This window comes from Danio rerio, chromosome 1, assembly GCF_052040795.2.
Source record: "Danio rerio strain M-AB ecotype USA chromosome 1, GRCz13ab, whole genome shotgun sequence".
In the NCBI taxonomy this organism is placed as follows: domain Eukaryota; kingdom Metazoa; phylum Chordata; class Actinopteri; order Cypriniformes; family Danionidae; genus Danio; species Danio rerio.
Window position 1 is genome coordinate 13,956,132 of NC_141021.1, and position 15,891 is coordinate 13,972,022.

General features: G+C 37.1%; 1 long non-coding RNA gene across 1 annotated transcript; it reads left to right on the forward strand.

Moving 5' to 3' along the window:
- Nucleotides 1–3,291: 3,291 nt before the first annotated feature.
- LOC147846704 (uncharacterized) lies at nt 3,292–6,514 on the forward strand. Its single transcript, XR_015476358.1, has 3 exons — nt 3,292–3,545; nt 5,884–5,957; nt 6,070–6,514. It is a non-coding gene; the product is annotated as an uncharacterized LOC147846704 (long non-coding RNA).
- Nucleotides 6,515–15,891: the final 9,377 nt, after the last annotated feature.

A 15,891-nucleotide genomic window follows, 5' to 3' on the forward strand; every position in this document is an offset into this window, starting at 1 on the left:
ATTAATAGCATTATACAAATGCAAATTGTCATGAATAAACTGAAAAAAGCCCCCCTAGGTGAAGGAGGTACTGTATGAATGAAGTGTTTTTATACATTTACTGTTATGTATTTACTGTTGCGCTGGTCTGAAAATAGGAACAAATAGCACCAAACACGTCTTGCGCTTTATTGCGTCGGGTGTATGATAGGGCTCACTAACAGGTTATAATGTATTTGTCTGTCAAGTTGTCATAAAGACAGCTCAAACAATGTCGTCTTTGCATTTTAAATGACATCACTGAGCGAATGACACGTAATGACAACTGGCATTGGCAAATCTCATTCATATTCATGACTCGTGCCATGTCATGATTATAAAGGTTTCATGACACCCCCTTTATTTGAACTATTACTAAGTTAAACACATTTTTAAAAAAAATAAAAAATTAAATGAACACATCACCTGTTAACATTTTCCTGTAAACAAACCAAACACAGAAAAGTATCTAATTTCAGGGAAATAATTTTGAAAGAGCACAACATCAAAACGCCTCTGCATATATTCATATTCAAATAGAATAAATCTTCATTAGACAATAGAATAGTTACATTTACACTTTTCCTAACATTTTTACACAACCGCAGAACGATGTAATGAACAGTGAAATCACCTTAAATATATAAATAAATAGATGCATTTTTATATATTAGTTCGGGTGATTAAGCGGTCATCAGCCTTTAATAACGGGGGAATGAAATATGAATAATTCATCAGGTATTTTGCAAGTCTGTGCACAAATAACAAAATCATTATTAACGCCAGTCAGCCCTGCAAGGTTAATGAAAGCACTGAGCACATACATATGTAAGTTATGGAGATGAAATTAAGCAAAGTGATTGTCTGACAGCTCGCTTAACGCTGGATAAAAAGACTATTAGCTCTATGGTCAATGAAAACGGCACCCCAAAAAAACAAAACAACACATAAAAGCTTTCTCGATGGCTCGTTTTTTGACTGATGTTGATTTTGCTAATGGGTGTAAAACCGGAGAAAAGCAGCCACCAATAATTTTGACAATTTATTTTAATGCAGATGCTATTTTAATGCTCTTTTAAAGCCAAACCTGAGCAAACATGAGTCTGTTTCAGTTTTTTTTTTTTTTTTTTTGCTTGGAAACATGATGTTATGTTTGAAGATGAGGGCTTGACAAAAAAGCCTGTTGACTATTACAAAAAAAAAAAAAAAAAAACAGGCGAGAGATGCAAGAGGATATAATAGATAGAGGATATGAACTGAGCGTAATTACCGTTCTCTGAGACAGATATAGTTCTAGCTCATTTCCTTAATGGAGCATCTTCACAATGGCAGCTCATGTATCCCACAGACCAGAACTCTGTTATCTAAATAAGAGCTCTACTGCTCTTTGTCTCTCTCTACATCCCTCTCTGTTGCTTTCTTTCATTGTCTGCCAAAAGAACTGCTTGCTTCCCGCTGCCACGTTGCCTTTTAGGCATTTAGACCCAAAATCAAACTCATATTATGCCTCTCTATTCAACTCTTAAACACTGTGCCCGTTCCCGCCACCACCCCTTTATTGACCCCCAACTCGCACTGCCAACGAGACAGATAATGGCGCTCGGCAGACAGCCACTGCGACTCCACAGCATTAAAGGAATGTTCCAAGTTCGATATGAGTTAAGCGCTATCGACAGCGTTTGAGGCATAATGTCGATGACTACCGAAAATAACTTCACACCGTTTAGAACAGAGCAGATTGAGGTTACAGTAAGGCATGCATTCGTTGGCCAGGCACTACAACACTGACATCGTCTCTGGCAGTTCAATAGGAAGTTGTTTTGTGGGTTTCTGTTCTGTTTTATGCTTTAAACTAAAGGCCAACTATGATGAAAATCAACTTTTATAAGCTGTTTGGACATAACTGTGTGTAGTCCACCGTGTCCACTGTTATGATGGAGTGATAGAAACACAGCAAGTCTCTCTTTTTTTTAATTTACTGATGTTAAAATAGGAACAAATCCCAGTGATTTTGAGGCCCACTGCAACGTGACATAGAGGTTTGGTTTTCCCCGTCCACCGAATTGACTTACAGGCACCATGTTTCTATGATAACATGTATACACAATATCGGCAGAACATTTTTATGCAAAGAAACATTAAAATATCTGTTTCAACTCTCTGTGATTTTAATAAGTTTACAATCATTTTAAAACAGCATGTTTGTAATAAAGACAAAGTAAAATCGTTATTTCTTAACCGATATAATCAACACGACCGCATGGTATCAGTAAATGGGCATTATGTGTGTGTGTGTGGTGCAAACAGCATTTGTGTGTGACTTATTATTTCAGAAAGGCTTGAATAAACTCCACCACAAATACATCAAATAAACTTATTTGTTTTTTTTGACTAATGAGCTGTATTTCAGCTTCATCAGTGTCTGTGTCTATCACTGACTGCTGTTTATCTCATGTAAAGCACTACTCATACAGTGAGATTTCAGCCATGATTTTGTCATCGGAGATGAAGGTATTTTTGGGGCAAATCTCCCAAGCAGCTGTAAAAGTGTAATTTGTAGTTGTAAAGAATAGCCACAAATGTGTATCAGTAAATTTGTACTCGCAGAGCAAATTTGCAAATGTGTATCAGTAAATTTGTACTCGCAGAGCAAATTTGCAAATGTGTATCAGTAAATTTGTACTCGCAGAGCAAATTTGCAAATGTGTATCAGTAAATTTGTACTCGCAGAGCAAATTTGCAAATGTGTATCAGTAAATTTGTACTTGCAGAGCAAATTTGCAAATGTGTAGGTATTTTTTGTCTCCAACAAACACAACGCAACATTTACACCTGCACAAATCCTTCAGTACAGGTGCACAAATCCCATCGGACGAATCACAAATGCAGAAACTCATCTGCTCATGTTCTTTGCTACTATTGTTTCAGTGAATATGGTGCAAAACACATTCACACACCTGCATCCAGAAATGTGAAGTCACAGACAAAACTTGCACATCTGTAGATTAGAATGTGTATCCGCACAAAGATAGCTGAACGTGTGTAGAATGTTTGATTTATTTTTTTCCAAGCACGAACACAAATATGTTCCTGCAACTGCTCAAATCTGCCGTTACGAGTCTCAAGCGCTGTTTTTCACTTGCAAATCTACGTTTCGCTCTCTCGCTCTTCTGCACCAAACATCACTGTGACATTTGGTGCAAAAGTGACTTGTGTATCTGCCAACCAAAACGTGGGCTCTCAGAGAAATTCAGCCAATAGGGGATGGTGCGTGACGTCACCGCTCTAGCGCTGCGGAGGCTGAACTTCGAAACCGAAACCCCCTTTGCGAGATTCGCCGCATCTATACCTGATTTGCGTTCAAAAATACCTGCTTAATTATTTCATAGTAGGAGCAAACATGCCTTAATAAAAGGAGCACATTTGAAACTTTAGTAACCATAAAAAGTACACCAAGTGGATGCCTTTCTACTCCAGGAAGCCGCAGCATACGGCCTGAAGGAGGAAGGACGCGGTCAGTTTGAAATGTGAGTATTAAACCAAAGACAATTCCTTGTGTTAAACTCGTATTTGTTGAGCTACTGTACAGTGCACTGTAGAATTGCTAAGGGTGTAAAGAGGCTTTAAATTATAGCCTATTTTATTTTGCTGTAAACGTTGATTATGTAATGTTACGTTCTCCAGTCAGCACATATAAAGTAACGTTTCAAAAGTAAAAGAGATAATTATCAAATGTCTGACAGAAAAATATTAAGTATTGCAGATCACAAGACTAAACAGACATCTGAGTGAGTGATGTATTTGTGCAGATGTAGAATCTGCTGTCAATTGACTGTTGCCAATTATACTGATACATGTAATCTTAATAAATGAGAATAAAGGGTTATTTGTTTAATCTGTGCATCAGTATAGTTGATCAATTAAAGAATTGTGACCGCGTGAGCTTCAAAAAACACGTTTTGACAAGCCAGACTCATTTACAATCTTGATTAAAGTATTCTGTTTTATTAATTAAAAAAAAATTCAGTCTGCAAAAGATGAAAGAGAAACTAATTCAGCATAGAGCGCAGATTTCTGTGCGCATCACGCGTCTGAACGCGCATTACCAAATGCACCTCCCTTTAATATCAGTCCATGCAGTCGTAATTCATACAATAGAAAGTCTTAAAGAACACAAACAGTTAAACAACACTGTGGGATAATCGGGAGATGTATTGGGCCTGCTTAAACATTATAGCATTTTTCTCACGGAAAGAGCAAATATTAATCAATCTGTTAATGACGCACAGAAACGGACAGATCACAGGCAGTTTCAGTAGTAAAGTTCGTGCAAAGTGCAACGTACACAATTCAAACACCAGTGCAAAGAACTTTGATGCAGTTTGTGTCAAAAACATCAATATTTCGACACATATCCACACATAATCTTGCTTTCGCTTTGCTCTCTCTAAATGCGCGCTCTTCTCTTGACGCGCGCTGCTGTGTGTACCTCATCTGTAAATTTGGAGAGGTTAGAAACTGAACTCATTTCAATATCAATATATATTAATTAAATACGAAAGCCGTGTAACGTGCTATCGATTGACGTATTGTCTTTTTTCCTCTTTAAATCTCTTAAATTATATGTGATCTCTCTGTTATTCGACTTTTAACTGATAAGGAAAAAATGTCAAAATCATACACAAGATATCTTAAACTGTTACTGTTCACTGTTGTGCTCAACAATAGTGCAATACCATATTAAAAATTCAGAATTCAATAATGAATAGAATAAATATTGATAATTCAAGATGTTTCAGGGAGCAGGTCGACACACACATACAGCGCTATGCTAAAGCACATGAAACGCCATGTGTGTGTCGATTAAAACATGTTATATGCTAAATAAATTCAGAATTTTTTTTTTGATAGGCTATAAATGATACTGTATTAGCTATCTATCTACCACTAATAAGTAGGCTAATATGCAAAGAAAATCTGCTATTCAAAAATTAGTTTGTTAGTTATAAAAAATACTAATGTCCATATTGGCTCTGGTGCATTAATAATAACATTAAGATTTTTTTTTAAATCACAAAATATAGAAAATGGTATGGAATGTTGATATTTTTTCAAAGGTATCATCTTAAAGTTGTAAATTCCAACACTACAGTTAAAACATATTTATTTTTTATAATTCAGCTTTTGCTGAACAAATGATAAAATGTTTTAATTTTAGGGAATAAAAAGTTTTATATTGTTTGTCAACTCTGTCATGGAGGATTTTAGTAATGTTCAGAAATAATAATAAGTTATAGCAAGACAAATCGTAATGTGTAGTTACTAAATTTTAACTGAATTGACAGTAATTTACAGTTTTACAACTTTTTAGCCAAATCTTTTGCTTTCCATAACTGCAAAGATCACGATACTGAAATCAGGATTAAAATATTTTTTATTTGTAAAATGTGATTAATGAAATATTCAGTTTTCCTTTTGTAATTGTGATAATAATAGCATTATTATCAATAGCATTATAGTTTTAAAATAAAAGTTAGTTTGCTTTATTAAAATGACAGAGAATAGTATCAATTATTTTATTACTTTTAAAATCATTGTTTATATATATATATATATAATTTGTCTATTTTTGTTGGTCCACCCAAAATGTCACTTGGCCCACCCTAAAGTTCCAAGCTGGAGCCGGGCCTGATCACATAGGTGATTTATTCTAGTCTTGATGTTACAGGGAGGCTTTTATTGAGTACAGTACAGGAACTAAAAAAACATATTTTACATTTGCTATTTATTGTTAGTTATTGTATTTTCAAACAGTGATTACATCAGCTTTCTGATTGCTGTTGTGTGTGTGTGATTTTTCTGCAGAGCTGTTGTGATGGAGCTGGACCTGTAGACAAGGGAACTAACACATTTGAGGTAAAAATAATCCAAAATAAGAGGTAGGATCATTTTATTACTAGCACTACAGAAATCAAATGACACATTGTGCAGTAAAATTACTTTGTTTTTTGAATGTTTTTTTATGTTTTGTATGATTTGAAATATCTGCAGATTGGTGTGTGTGGTGAGTGTAAAGAAGTCCACAGCAGCATCCTTGAAAAGCTGTAATGCAGGGGTGCCCAAACTTAGTTCTGGATGGCTGGTGAAGTTTAGAGTCAACTTCAACTAAACTCTGCAAGACAGCAGCAGTTCTGGACTGAGTTTGGCCACTCCTGTTCTCCTGTAGTGAATTAAACGAGACCCTGCATCAGTCCACCTGCCCTTGTGTCCTCATCTGGACCAGATGTTGCTGTGGTCTCTTCATCATCCGTATCTCGGGCATTGACTGCCATGCATCACCGTCCTGTTTCAGTCTGACTGCAGCAATGAGGGATGTGATGATGGCGAACTCCATCTGATCATCTGCAGAACTGGCCCAGCTGTGTGGAGATACAGCAAAACATGGGCTTCTGTCTGTAATACATCTCTGTTAGAATAAAGCTTGGTTTCATGTGTTGTTGACTTGTATTTATTCGTCATGATTACTTATATTCATTCTTTTAATAATATAAATATGTTTTTGTTTGTTTTCAATAAATAATGATAATACTTTCAATATTGTATGCATTTCCATTGTTTAACAGAAATGTAAAAAAAATAAGATGCATTGTCTAGTGACTTCAAGTAGATTTACTTAGTTAATTTTCCACATTTATCGTTACTAGCAATGCATTCTTGGCTAAAATGTTAAGTAAACATACATTTTTTGGAATGAAATGAATCATAAAACATGGTAGCATTAGTTATTAAGGTAAAGTTGGTTTTATATTTGCACATTTAAACATTTTAATGGTCCCTATATTGTTTACCATGGTACTTTAAATATTTGATCTGAATGACTTCAAAACAACATTAGCACAAATATTTAACTGACTGTGGACAGTGCTGTATTTTGATGGTCATTGGCTGCTAACATGAATTCCCTATATAGAATTTGAAAATCTTTTTCTGAAATTATATTATTAAGGAGAAAGTCAGAATGTGCAACTATAAATCCAGCTTCACCTCAATGCATTGGATGCACCCTGGTCTGCCATTTTTCTAAAACAAATATAGCTTATGAATTAAATAGTTTAATCGTATTATGTGATAAGACTGAATAGCAAACTTGACATTAGGGCAAGCTAGCCATGTTACCTTTCGTAAAACAAGAATTGTTATCCTAGCTATAAATACTGATCACTAACATAGTTATATTTAAACTAACATCAAAATGTACAACTATAATTGGTTTTATAAAAAGAAGCAATGAAAACGTACCTTAACTGCATTGCTGCTTTCAGGATGTCATTGATTCAGCTCTGCAGAAAAAGCACGCACACACACCAGCAATCAGACAGCTGATGTAATCACTGTTTGAAAATACAACAACTAATAATAAATAGCAAATGTAAAATATGTTTTTTTTATTTCTGTACTGTACTCAATAAAAGCCTCCCTGTAACATAGAGACTAGAATAAATCACCTCTGTGATTCTCATGCTCAAATATAACATGTTGGTGTAGTTGCTGATGTAACACAAACCTTCCTCAATTGATCAACTATACTGATGCACAGATTAAACAAATAACCCTTTATTCTCATTTATTAAGATTACATGTATCAGTATAATTGGCAACAGTCAATTGACAGCAGATTCTACATCTGCACAAATACATCACTCACTCAGATGTCTGTTTAGTCTTGTGATCTGCAATACTTAATATTTTTCTGTCAGACATTTGATAATTATCTCTTTTACTTTTGAAACGTTACTTTATATGTGCTGACTGGAGAACGTAACATTACATAATCAACGTTTACAGCAAAATAAAATAGGCTATAATTTAAAGCCTCTTTACACCCTTAGCAATTCTACAGTGCACTGTACAGTAGCTCAACAAATACGAGTTTAACACAAGGAATTGTCTTTGGTTTAATACTCACATTTCAAACTGACCGCGTCCTTCCTCCTTCAGGCCGTATGCTGCGGCTTCCTGGAGTAGAAAGGCATCCACTTGGTGTACTTTTTATGGTTACTAAAGTTTCAAATGTGCTCCTTTTATTAAGGCATGTTTGCTCCTACTATGAAATAATTAAGCAGGTATTTTTGAACGCAAATCAGGTATAGATGCGGCGAATCTCGCAAAGGGGGTTTCGGTTTCGAAGTTCAGCCTCCGCAGCGCTAGAGCGGTGACGTCACGCACCATCCCCTATTGGCTGAATTTCTCTGAGAGCCCACGTTTTGGTTGGCAGATACACAAGTCACTTTTGCACCAAATGTCACAGTGATGTTTGGTGCAGAAGAGCGAGAGAGCGAAACGTAGATTTGCAAGTGAAAAACAGCGCTTGAGACTCGTAACGGCAGATTTGAGCAGTTGCAGGAACATATTTGTGTTCGTGCTTGGAAAAAAATAAATCAAACATTCTACACACGTTCAGCTATCTTTGTGCGGATACACATTCTAATCTACAGATGTGCAAGTTTTGTCTGTGACTTCACATTTCTGGATGCAGGTGTGTGAATGTGTTTTGCACCATATTCACTGAAACAATAGTAGCAAAGAACATGAGCAGATGAGTTTCTGCATTTGTGATTCGTCCGATGGGATTTGTGCACCTGTACTGAAGGATTTGTGCAGGTGTAAATGTTGCGTTGTGTTTGTTGGAGACAAAAAATACCTACACATTTGCAAATTTGCTCTGCAAGTACAAATTTACTGATACACATTTGCAAATTTGCTCTGCGAGTACAAATTTACTGATACACATTTGCAAATTTGCTCTGCGAGTACAAATTTACTGATACACATTTGCAAATTTGCTCTGCGAGTACAAATTTACTGATACACATTTGTGGCTATTCTTTACAACTACAAATTACACTTTTACAGCTGCTTGGGAGATTTGCCCCAAAAATACCTTCATAGACAAGCTTGGAAAATCCTAAAAGTTTCCTGTAATCCTGGGCTAAAATGGGTGATCTTTGATCGGTGGTTTGACTTGTTCACTGACAGCCGCTTAGTGCCGCGTTCAGATTTTCCCAGATTTGCGACGAGCGTCCATCTAAGAACCAAATTTATATTTTTTGATTTTTTATTTTTTTATTTTTATATTTGATAAAGCAATCATGCGAGAATTCAAACAACCGCGTGGGGAATGTCAAAATCGTTTTTTAGTTTTATTGTTAAGACGCGCTGTGTGCAAAATTGCTGCTATAGATTGTTTAATTTTTGCTGTGGGGAATCGTTTCAGAATGCGGGATAGTGAAAGCGTCACGGGTGGATGACGTCAAACTCCGGGAACATTTTCTTTCGTGTTTGCTGCATCTTCATTATCGTTCAGACAGAAAAAAAACAAACAAACAAGCATGCACATGGGAATGGTGGGCGGGGAGAAGAAGCTCATATGCATTTAAATCCACAGGCTACAAAAACAGCTACACTGCACTCAGACACCAAAATGGAAACATTCTGGAGGCTATAATAAAATCTCTGATGGGTATTTTAAGCTGAAACTTTACAGACACATTCTGGAGACATCAAAGGCTTATCTTACATCTTGTAAAAAGGGTAAAATGGGTGCCCTTTAATTCACAATGAAAAAAATGCTATCTGATACATATTTGAGAAAAGGTAACACTTACTAGGCTTGTACTGGTGTTCTCCCTCCAAAAAGATGTCACTTCTTAGATGATGATGAGGTCATTAAGGAACCGCCATATTAAAAAGGATCTAAAGGGAAAATATTAAAGATTAGTCAACATTTATGCTAACGTTTAAATTTTATTTTCCTATTTTTGATTATTAGTTTAACAAATTATATCAGAAGACATCTCAATTACTTTTAAATACATTTTAGTATTACCAACATTATAAAATAAAGAATGCAAAATCTGCCAAAACAAAAATTATCATTCTCAATTTGTCCTCTTATTTACTCTACGGTGAATAAAATAAAATAAGATAAAATAAAATGAAATAAATGAAATAAGGTAAAATTAAAAGACAAAATAAGATCAAACAAAATACAATACAAAAAATTTAATAAATAAAAAAAGATAAGAAAAAGGTAAAATAAAATAAAATAAAAACAGAATAAAATTAAAAATAAAATAACATAAAATAAAATAAATTAAAATAAAATATGCACAAGCTAGACCAGATACAGTGATAATTTTTGATGTTGAGTCTAAAGTAATTTCAGATGCAGTAGACAATTTTATAGATTCATAGAACTGGGCATCGACACAAATGGCTGGGTCAGTTGGCATTTCTGTGTGGAGTTTGCATGTTCTCCCTGTGTTTGCATGGATTTCCTCTGGGTTCTACGGTTTCCTCCTAAAGTCTAAAGACATGCAATACAGGTAAATTGGGTAAGCTAAATTGGCCGTAGAGTATGAGTGTGAATGAGTGTGTATGGATGTTTCCCAGTTATAGGTTGCAGCTGGAAGGGCTACCCAAGACTAATAAAAGGACTTAGCCGAAAAGAAAATGAATAAATAAATGATATAAAAAAATGCATAAAGTGCAATAAAAACTAAATTAACACAAGCAAAGCACCTGTTTTTTCTTGATCTGTGTTTTGCCACTTGCATCTGCAAGCATTGGTGCTTTTGTTTATGCTATCTGACCAAGTGTTGCCGGCCATGGAATATCTAACATACAGTAATCTTTTAGCTGACCACACTGACAGCATCTGTCTATGGCCTCAACGGATTTATGGCCAGATTTACTAAAAAGGGCAAATTAGCATGAGTGCAATCTCATAAAAGTGCAGATGGGAGTAATTTTTTTTACTAGTAATCTTATCAATGCTGCAATTAAACAGACACAGCAGCTAATTTATTTTTCAAATCTAATGCAGAAGAAATCGAGTGCAAATTAGGTTAAAAATAAGCAAAGCTAAGAATTGAGGTAAAGTTGTTTCAAATCCGCACATTCGTTCAGGGATAGCTCCTTTTATTGTAGTTTGACTAAAATCACATGTAATTATGACTTCAAAGCAACATTAGCACTATTTAATTGACTGTGAACAATGTTGTACGTTAATATTCATTGGCTGCTAATATGATTTCACTGTTTAGAATTTGAAATAAATACTTTTCTAAAATAATACTAGGCTTTTAAGGAGAATAAAACCCACTTTACCTCAATAAGTTAATAGTTTAGTTAGCATATCTAATACTGTAATGGACTAATACATCCTTCTTTAAAAGTAACTCACTACTGCAAACTTGTATTTCGATTATTTTACAAACTCAACTCTAATTTTGCTCCTGACAGGAAAACTACATATGCATGTGCAACAAGTCACAAAAATCTGTATCCTTTTCAGCATTAATATGTTACTCCGTGTCATTATTTAATCTGGACAGGAGATTTTTAGTGCCAAAACAATGAAACTGATTGGATATCAGCTGACTGAAACAACCCAGGCTCATTGTGGAAATGTACCCAGGTCAACATTTCTTGGGAAAGCAAAATACATAACCAGAGGTACCTCTGCTTGCAGGTTTTGTTTTTGATAATCCACCAGAGGCCACTGTGGACACTTTTTGATAATCTCAAATTTCTTTTATGCATGTAAAATCCACACATAGATTTTTCATGTAAATCCACCATAGGGCGCAATATACAAAACCCGTCGAGGCTGCGTGATTTCACCACCTTTTCAGACTATTGTTTATTTATTTTTAAACCTGGTTTCTGGAATCATTCTTCGCCGGATTCAAACCCTACCGTCGCAGTCAACAACGCTCCACATCCCAAGTCCATTGGCATATGTGGCAAGCCACTGGACAAACTGGTAAAGCTGTCCATATGGAGGTCAGCAGCAGCGCGAAAAAGAACAGAAGCTGTCTGCGCCATCATACCGTCCCATACGGAGCCAGATGCACCTCTGGGTACATATTTTGTGAAATATAAAATGTAGACAGGGGTACATATTCACAATGAGCCTGTGTTGAAAAGAGAATTTTTTTAATGAATTGTTTTATGAAGGGTCAAAAACCAAACTTGATGAAGGGGGGTTGGCCGAAGGTAAATACTGTGTACCAAACTATTACGTTAAAGCTGCCATGGCAAATCCGTAATTTATTATTTTTAAAAAATAAATAGAAAAAAATATTTTAATCATATTAATAATTATACCTTTTTAAATACTTTATAATGAACTTCTTACAATAAAAATATAAACACATTTATAACACATTGTTGTTAAATGCTAACTACACGAGTGAAGCTGAACAACCTGCCTTTGCCTTGATTTGCTCGTCAATGTCTTGTGTATTGTCCTCTATCTTCGAGTGACAGTGTTGACATTTTTAAAAATCTGATTTATGCACAAAATTTAATTGAAACATTTCATTTCAGTTGACTTTCTTGTAGCTCAACAATTAAACTAACGAACAGAAGGTTACATTAAATTAAAAAGGATGATCTTTTCATTCAAAATCTCTTCTCAGATGGGATGGTGGGCCAAATTAAAGGTTACCATGGGTCAACTTTGGCCCGCGGGCCCTACTTCGGGCATCTCTGGTTTAAAATCAAGAAAACAACATTTTCAGACCTGATGCATAAACACAAGATCACATCATGTCATTCAGTCAGGAAATGATTGTGTGGTTTGGGTGTTGTTTTGACCCTTAGAATGGTTCAAATTACTGTTATAGAATCTGTGCACTGTACCGGACACTATGCATAAGATGAAACAACTAAAGGTAAAAACTAAAGGAACACTGCTTTCAGAAAATGCTACCAGCAGGAGCAGCAATTAAGGGGGAGTATAGGAAGGCATGTGGGTGTAAATGAAGGAAGCAAGAAAGCTTTAGACAAAGAGACAAACTAGAAACAGAGGGTTACTAAGAGACTTCAGTGTCCTGCAGAGCACATTCACTAAGCAAAGCTACCATGCACTTAAAGTTTCATTTAAAGGGACAGAGAGAGACAGGAGAAAGCATCTATTCAAGCTCATCAGGGGCCTCATGTATCAACGCTGCATACGCACAAAACTCTGCATATGCCAGGTTTCACGCTCACGTTTGGATTTACAAACGATAAAATTAACGTGAGAATGTGTGTTGGTCTGCGCAGGGCCGGAGCTAGCTGAACTGCCACTCTAGGCAGAGGACGATCACGCCGCCCTTAACCCCAATGTGAAAACAAAAGTGACCTGTTATGAAAATGAAGTGAGGTGTCGCGGACCTCTATTCTGCCGCCCTATGCGCGGAAATAACTGAGGACGCAAGGGTGTCGTGGACCTCTAATCTGCTGCCCTACGGGCGGATTAAACTGAGGAAACGCGGGGGCTGATGGAGGTGTGGCTGACGCTGCCCTCTCTATTCCGTCTCCTATGCGCGAATATATCTGAGGACGTGGGTGGTGAGGGAGGTGTCGCTGACATAACTGAGGACGCGGGAGATAAGGGTGGTGTTGCGGACTCTGCCCTCTCTATACTGTCGCCCTATAGGCGGCCGCCTACGTCGCCTCTATGAATGCGCCGGCCCTGGGTCTGCGCCAACTTCATGTCTGGCGTATGTGTATTTCTTGTGTATTTGTTTTATTTGCACTGGCAACTCCTAGAGACAATTCTGTCAAATCGTATCGCACCAACACATGTGAAAAGCATTGCTATTCATTTATAATTGATAAAATGGGTTAATTGACACAATATATATATATATATATTTTTTACCAATTATGTGATTTAGAACATATAAAAGCATTTGCAAATGTATACAAACCTTAGTCTATGTCAATGGCAGTGTTGGCCTTATTATAGGACACTGCCAATGGTCGAATCCGAAGGGAATGCATTTTTTAGGAATCACAGTGATTTTCCGGCCCACGATGATGACTGGCTTATTAGCCGTTTCAGATTTCCAAGAACTATACTCTTGGAGCTCTGTGATAAGTTGGGTCTAAATTTGGAAAGAGAGATGGCGAGAAGGATCCAAGGTGGCAGGGTGCGCGATGGGTGGCTTCTTGGTGAGTGATCTATTTAAACATATTATTCCAGCTAAGTTTTTTTAATTAATTAATTAATCAATTTTTTATTGAGCGTATTTATTTAACTGCATATCAGGAGACCGCGGTTATCCATTAAAGACGTGGCTGTTAACCTTCCTAAACAACCCACAAACTGACCAAGTGTGCAGTGATGCCCATTCTCGCACTCAGTCAGTTGTAGAGCGGGCGATTGTGCAGCTGTTATGACGGTGACGCTGCCTTGATAAGAGCAGAGGGGTGCTGCTATACCGCTCTAACAAAGTGTTATTTTAATGCACAGGTGTCAAACTCAGTTCCAAAAGGGCCGCAGCTCTGCACAGTTTAGTTCCAACCCTAATTAAACACACCTGATCAAACTAATTGAGTCCTTCAGGCTTGTTTGAAACCTACAGGTAAGTGTGTTGGAGCAGGGTTGGAACTAAACTGTGCAGGGCTTCGACCCTCCAGGAATTGAGTTTGACACCCCTGCTTTAATAAATCGGTGTCTTCAACAGACACAGATACTACTTCAGAAGGTCTAAATACTACCCTTGGAAGGTTGACGGTGCGCCGCTGTTCTACTCTTAACCTGCACATTTACATCAGACCATTTCTTTTTTAATTCGTTCACAGTGCGATGTTCAGACCCCACTACATTAACCGTGTCGGCTGATCTCTCCCACTCTATTTTTATTCTTTTGTTAATAATTCCAGAGGACAAACTTGCAAATAATTTTTCTCCGGTCTACCTCCAATAGAAGCACCTCCAATTCACATTCTGTTCAAAGTTTCTCTCCTTGCTTGCTTTTACCATTGCTTTTTCATTTGGTTTGGTCAAAGTGGAGTCATTACCATATTTCTATGGGGGAGGAGGCAAGGAGGGGTTTTGCGCTCGTGCTCGTGCACTCAGTGTCATGTTAATTCAGATGTACAAAGATAATATGTGTAGGATTCCGCGTACGCAGTGTTTCATACATCTGATTTTTTTTTCTGCGTACGCACATTTACAGCTTTGTCCATACACAATGTTTTAGGGTGCTTTTACACCTACACTTTTGTTTCGGAACGTATCTCGTTTGCCCAGTTAGCGCGGTTCTATTGGCATATGTGAACAGGGCAATCGCGCTCTGTTCCGCGCCAAAGTAATCGCTCCGAGATCGCTTGAGTGAGGTGGTCTCGGCTCGATTGAAACGAACCCTGGAGCGGTTCGATTACAGTGAGAAAGCGATCCGATCCGAGCGCAATTATATCACAGTGTTTTATGGATATGTAATAGGCATATGGCGATATGAAGAGAGAATTATGAGTAGGGCGGGAAGTTTCGCGAGTCTCCGGATGCCTGCAAACGAGTGATGATCTCCCGTAATCTCGCGTCTCCCTCCCGGTCATCAAATAGGCTACGTCGCGCACCCTTCTCACCCCTCCCCACCACATCTCACCCCTCCGCACCGCACCGCACCGCGCGCACCTTGTCAATCACCATCAAACCCCAAACTCTCCTGACAGCTTAGCGGGACGCTGCAAAATAAACCCTGACACTCTGACCAATGCGAGGAGAGTTTACTCATACGTGACTTGTTTTAGCTCTTTTGGTCCGATTAGAAACTTTGCAATGTGAAAGCGAACCGCTCCAAGAGCAAAGTGCAACAATGTAACAATTGTAATCTCTGTTTCGGAACAACTGAATCGATTCACAGGTGTGAAAGCACCCTTAGTATTAATTTAACGCAAGTCTTTGTACATGGGGCCCTTGAAGATCAAGCAGATGCTATTGTGGTAAAGTTGGTTTTATTTTTTGCACATTTATTTAGTGTTTACCTTGATACTTCAAATATTCGGACTGAAATTACTGCAAGTATGACTTCA